The sequence below is a fragment of the Azolla caroliniana genome, unplaced genomic scaffold (genome assembly GCF_043228905.1).
Source record: "Azolla caroliniana isolate FFs.n. ecotype wild unplaced genomic scaffold, voAzoCaro1.0.p SCAF_18, whole genome shotgun sequence".
Classification (NCBI taxonomy): domain Eukaryota; kingdom Viridiplantae; phylum Streptophyta; class Polypodiopsida; order Salviniales; family Salviniaceae; genus Azolla; species Azolla caroliniana.
Window position 1 is genome coordinate 14,740,523 of NW_028230453.1, and position 6,610 is coordinate 14,747,132.

A 6,610-nucleotide genomic window follows, 5' to 3' on the forward strand; every position below is an offset into this window, starting at 1 on the left:
ATGTCAACGACACTAAGGACTGGGGACTGCTATATCGGACCGGTGCAACCGCGCAGTTAGTCGGCTACACCGATGCTGATTGGGCTGGCAACGCCGCCGATCGCCGATCCACGTCCGGATACGCGTTCTCCCTCGGGAGTGCCGCGATCGCGTGGAGCAGTAAGAAGTAGCTGACAGTTGCACTGTCGAGCACCGAAGTTGAGTACCGAGGAGCGGCTGTCGCGACATGCGAAGCCATATGGTTGAAGCGGCTACTTAAGGACCTGCAAGAGGAGGTGTCAGATCCGACGATGATCTATTGCGACAACCTCAGCAGCATCCAGCTCGCGAAAAACCCCGTTTTCCACGCACGGACCAAGCACATTGAGGTGCATTACCATTTCGTCCGTGAGTGTGTCCTTTCCGGTGAAGTCGAACTTCAGTACGTTCCGACGGATCGGGAGACTGCCGACATCTTCACCAAGCCTCTTGGTCTGGACAAGTTGCAGCAATTCTCAGGTGCACTCGGATTGCATCACCTCGACGTGCCAAACTTGAGGGGGAGAACAGTCCCGAACGACCAAGCAAGGCAGCAGGAAAGGAGCGGAGACCCGACACCGAGTCGGTTGACTCGGTTGTCAAGTTGGACTTCGGATCGGATGAAGAAGCCGAGGGCGGACCCACGGAAAAGTTCGGAAGTGGACAGAAGGGAAGCAACCGAAGGAGAGAGCCGAAGCCAACCACGCATGGGGAAGATGACGCCACCGAGGGCGAGAAGAACGAAGACGAGTTGGAGACAGCCAACTCGGACGAGAGCGAAGACCGATCGGAGGTAGCCGAGCCGGTTCAGATGATTCAGATACGCTGAATCAACTGAGGCCCAAGCGGAAGAAAAGGCAGCAGGAGAAGCGTCAACACCGCAACAACAGAAGAGCTAATAAGGGTCACATGAGCAGACAAGCCGACCGGAAGGGTCGAAGTGCGCGGAGTCAAACAAGCCGTGGAGCGCGAGCGAGGCGTGAAGCCAGGAGGAACCGGAGCTGTGAGCCCGAAGATCCCGAAGAGCCTCAAGTTGAGTTTGAGGGGGAGTGTTGAGAGACAAGCTCAACATCGGCTGGATCGGCTGAAGAAGCCGAGGATCAGATCGGTTGGGACCGATTGGTTAGGCCGAGTGCGTAAACCGGGAGGCCGTTAGGAAAGATATTCCGTGAGGAATATATTTGGGAGTTAGTGTAGGAGCTCTTAATGAGTATTGAAGTACTGTCAGTACTTCGGTCAGTCCTTCTAGGACTTGTATAAAAGTGTTCATTGAACACACATATGTATAGAGTGTGGTGAATAGAGATTGGGTCGTTTTTGTTGAATATAGTTTGTGTGTTTTCTCTCTCTCTCTCTCTCACACTCTCTCTGTCTCTCCCGCGTATACTGCGTAAGCTCAAGCTCTTCATTGAACTTGAGTTTTCTTCCTCCTGTTCGGTCTTCACACTTGCTTCCGCACGTTACTTTTTACAAAGATGAATCGAAAGATGAGGAATGGTGTACAAAGTTCGTCGCAGATCATATGAAAGATTGTGAGAAGGTGCTCCAAAGGCTCGAAGATGCGAATTTGACATTTTCGGGAGAGAAATATGCATTCAGGCAACCAGAGATCTTGGTGGTAGGTCACTTATGCAGAGCATACGGCCGGAAGCCTTTGCCATCCAAGGTGAATTTGATCCAGGATATGAAAGAAGAATGTGTAAACCAAATGGAGGTTCAAAGGTTTCTTGGAGCATGCACATTTTTTCATATCTGGATTCCGCACTACGCTCATGTCGCCGAGCCTTTATATGGATTGCTAAATAAAAGAATGAAGTTTGAATGGCGAGACGAGCACACAAACGTAATGCGAAGATTGAAGAAACTACTTCTTGAAGCTCTAGCACTAAAAAAGGCTGACTATACCGAAGGGAAGCCGATTTATGTGACTATAGATACGATCCCAACCGGAATCGGGTGGGTCATCAACCAAGAAGGAGAAGATAATGCGCGGTATGCCATTCGGTTCGGAGCAAAGGTTCTCAGCTAACGACAACAAAGATACGCCCAAGTCAAGCGAGAACTTTGGGGTATTGTGTCGGAAGTGAAGACGGACAAAGACTACCTGGTCAGGTCGGAAGTAATAATTGAGACATATTGTCTCCCAATCCTCGGGATTATCTCAGGATGTGCGAGACCAGATCTATCTATGCTAAGGTGGATCGCCTATATCAAGTCTTTAAACCCAGAGATCCACCATATTGCAGGGAAGAAGAATGTCATGGCTGACATGCTGTCAAGGGCAAGATTTCATAATGAAAGTGACATGGTTTCGGAATATGAAGATGTCACCCTCGACTTCTTCAAGATGGCTCGACTATCGGCGGAAGAAAAGGACACGCTAACCCTCCACACCTTCAACGAGGACGAGTACGAAGGAGAGTGGTTACTGATCGACCGATTCCTAAAAACAATGACGGCGGATGCTTCGTTGACAAAGGAGGAGGCCCTACGAATCCGGAAGAAATCTTACCAATACTTCTTGGAGGATTCCTTTGGTGACACCCAAAAAGAAGGACAAGAATACCACGTCGAGTGGTGGTGAAGAAAGAAGATCAAGTGACGCTAATGACCGAATTCCACGAGAGTGCCTGGGCAGGTCATAGAGGAACATGGGCGACGTTCAAGAAGTTGAACGAGAAGTACTGGTGGCCAATCATGTACAAAGATGTACTCCATTTCGTGTCCACATGCAAAACATGCCAAGTACATTCGAATATACTTCATTGTGATGAGCTACAACTGACATACCCGCTCACCATACACTTCAAATGGATGGTGGATCTAGTCTCAATGCCAATGGGAGTGGGACAAATGAAGTACTTAGCTCTGGCAGGAGAAGACTTGACAAATCAAGTGGATGGAAGGGCCTTGAAAAATAAGACGACTGTTGGCCGGTCAGAGAAGGCAAATGGGAAAGCAAGGTCGGATCGGATAAATATAGAAATAGGAATAGAATTATTAGGAGGGACGGATCCGGTAGTTGTAACCGATCCGGATCCGAACCGATCCGGTTTCGGTTAACGGTTGCCTACCGAGCACCGATTGTAATCTGGCCGGATGCCTATAAAAGGATCCGATGTTTTGTAATGAAGGCGCGAAGAATTAATATAGTTTTGCTTATACTGATTAATCTTGTCTTCGTCTGTGCTTAAGTGTAATTATCATACGCGTGTATTAACATTCTATCCCTACCACCCCTTTGGAGAAGTGTCGGATAGACACCTGTGTTGAGGCTAGTCCAGCCATACATACAACACTATTTTGGCGTCGGCTGTTTGCAAATTTCTACTCGAAGAGGTTGTCTGCTGATATGGATGTGTGGGAAAGATAGTCGCCGACCGAGGGGAGTTGGATGCACACGAAGCAACGGAGCTTTTCGAACGACTAGGCATGAAGCTCTCCCTCACGACTACCTACAATCCAGAAGCGAATGGGAAGATCGAGCGAGGGCATGGACCTATCGTCAAAGCCATCGTATGAGCATGCAACGGTCGGGTCAGGAATTGGCCACGACTATTGCCCTATGCCTTGTGGGCTGATAGAACAACACACAGCTCGGTGACAGGGTATATGCCAACGGAGCTTATGTATGGACAAAAGCCAGTAATGCCCATCGAAAGGACGATTGCCTCATGGGTAGCGATACCATGGGAGAACGAGATGAGCTGAGAAGAGTTATTAGCGGCACGGATAAGGCAACTTGAATGAAAACCTGAAGATCTAGAAAAAGCACGAAAGATGATGGAGGCACCCCGAGTGAAGACAAAATTCGATTCGACAAGACGCACCGACTATGTCCCAAGAAGATCGAAGAAGGAGATTGGGTATTGGTCTACGACAACAGCCTTGACAATAAACACAATACAACAAGAAAGTTCGCAAGAAGATGGTTCAGACCGTATGTGGTGACAAGTGCCAACGATAATGCCACATACCACCTTGTAGAGATAGACGGATCAAAGTTGGTCGTACCCATTGCGGGGAAAAGAGTAAAGATTTTCAAGAAAAGAAAAGACAAGAATCCTGACCTCGATCACCTCGACGATGAAGATAATAGGGTAGATGTGGATGAAGACATGGAGGAATCTAATTGATCACCGTAGTCGAAATCCCACACTCTCTCATTTTGGCACGTATCGGCGGACGTGCGGTTTGGTGGGGGTGGATGTCGTGAAGATTTTCGGCAACATTGTGAAAATTGCATGGGACGTACAAAATCGAGTGTGGTTCTTTTCACACAATATAAAACAATAATAATGTAAATAAGTTTAATATCTTGGCACAAAAAGATGGAGATCTTGAAAAGCTTTTAAATGCACTTTGTTACATAACAAACGGACATCTAAAGTTATGTGGCTATAAAGTTTGCAAAGAAGAAGAGAAAAATAAAACAATGTGATATCCCACATAGACAGGACAAATATTGATCCCACTATATATAAAACAGAGCAAAAGCTATTATCTTTGTGTTTATGCGTGGAGTATAGAAAGGTTAAGTTGTATGACTTAATTAATGGATGTAGGTAAATGCATATAACTATGTGTTTGGACGGATCCGGCACCGGCGACCGACGGATTCAGTGACAGATCCGGCCGGGATGCGGACCGAACCAGGCCAAACCAAATGGATACAAATCAGACGGATCACAATGCATGGTGTTTTAAAGATATTTGGTCCAAAAGCCTATTAGTATTTTGTGATTTAAAAGGGATATAAGCAAGACTTGAACCTTGCACCTCCAAGATAAGAGGCAATAGACTTACCACTAGACTATATCATTCCCTTAAATAAGTTTTTCCTATCATTATAGTTTTACATGGAAATTCTCATATTAGAGCTTGATTGAGTGACATGTGATGCATTAGCGCCAAATGGCAAACATGCATCACATACATTCCATGCATTGTATGCATGTCTTGTACCCTCACATGCATCATATGCATGGGAGCATCTATAAAAGGGTTGATGAAAAAGATCAAAAGGGAGCGATGTATTAATCAAGAAATTAAAAGTAAGAAATTCGTTATCCAATTGATGTATCAATCTTGTTCTTCAAATCTAAAGTCAAGAGTTCAATCTTAATATCTCTCAATCTAAAGTCAAGCATTCTATCTTATCTCAATCTCTCTCTCAATCAATCTTAAATCCTTTCTTGCTAAAGCTAGTGCAAACTTCGAATCCTTCCGGTCTAGGACCCCGGTGGTTCCGCCTCACGATCCGCACCTAGTGACGGATCTTCAAGACAACGTGAAGGAGAAAAATATATTGTTAAAATTTGTATAGGCATTAAGATTTTTTTTTGGAATGCTCAAGGTCTTGGGGGATCCTTATGTAATTAATATTAACCAACACACTTTTATTCCAACTTTATTATTGAATCAAGTTGGAATATTGGCATCATCAAGTTTGTTTTGGGAATGCCCTTACCATATTGGGACCATTATCAACCTCTGGTGACCACAACAATAAGTTTTTGGAAACCAGTTCTCCTCTTACCTGCAAGATGCACCACCATTCCACGTGCTTTAAACCACCTAGTCAGCTTTTCATAGTTGCTTGGCTACCTCGCCGCCACTTTATATTAACTTGACAATTGTGGAGTATGAAGCTGTTGGGAATTTGGTCCCTCCGGATGAGAACCGGACGAGCCGGATGAAGGAACCCGATCCGGAAGGGTTCCGGATGAGACTCGGAAACCGGATCGAGTGAATTCGGATGGATCCGGTGCAAACTGGATCCAAGGACATATGTGTAGATATGTTTCATAGTGAGCCCATTGAGGCTATATTTGTAAATAGCCCAAATTTCATATAAGTATAAATATGACTTAGGGCAATCACTTTATAGAGTGAGTGATGTGGTTATTGTGACTTGTTGTAGAGTTTTTGTATGCAGTGAATGAGATATATATATATATATACAGAACTAGTTTTCTGTTTGTTACCGCCATTGGCGAAGACATAAAGCTCGAGGTCGTTGCCTCTGAGGCTCACTTTGTATTCCTCCTCTCATAGTGATAGTTGGAGTCCGTGGGCTCCCGTGGTTTTTCCCATTTAGGGTTTCCCACGTAAACATCCTATGTCATCTCGGTTTCAGTTTGTTCTCTTCTATTCCTTGTTGAAGACTTGGTTGTGGCCGAGTGTTATTTCCTCACAAACTAGTATCAGAGTGAACAAAGGAAATGGAAGAATCATTCGGCGGCATGTTCAAGCTCACCGGCTCCAACTACCCAATGTGGAAGTCGAAGATGAGGGACATGCTTGTGGTCACAAATCTCTGGCTGCCGGTATAGTTCGGGGACAAGAAACCGGACAAGATCGATGCTACGACATGGGAGGTGATGCACATGAAGAAACGACGTACATCCGGTGCTTCATCGCCATGAGCCTCTATAATAACTTCAATGAAGAAAGTAAAGCTCATGTGCTCTGGGAGAAATGTTAGGAAACGGGTCCCTCCGGATGGTAAGAGAAGAGCTGAGCTTAGTTGTTGTAAAAAGGTTACTTAGAAGGTCGTTGCCTTAGTAATTATGTAACAGTAAGTGAGTGA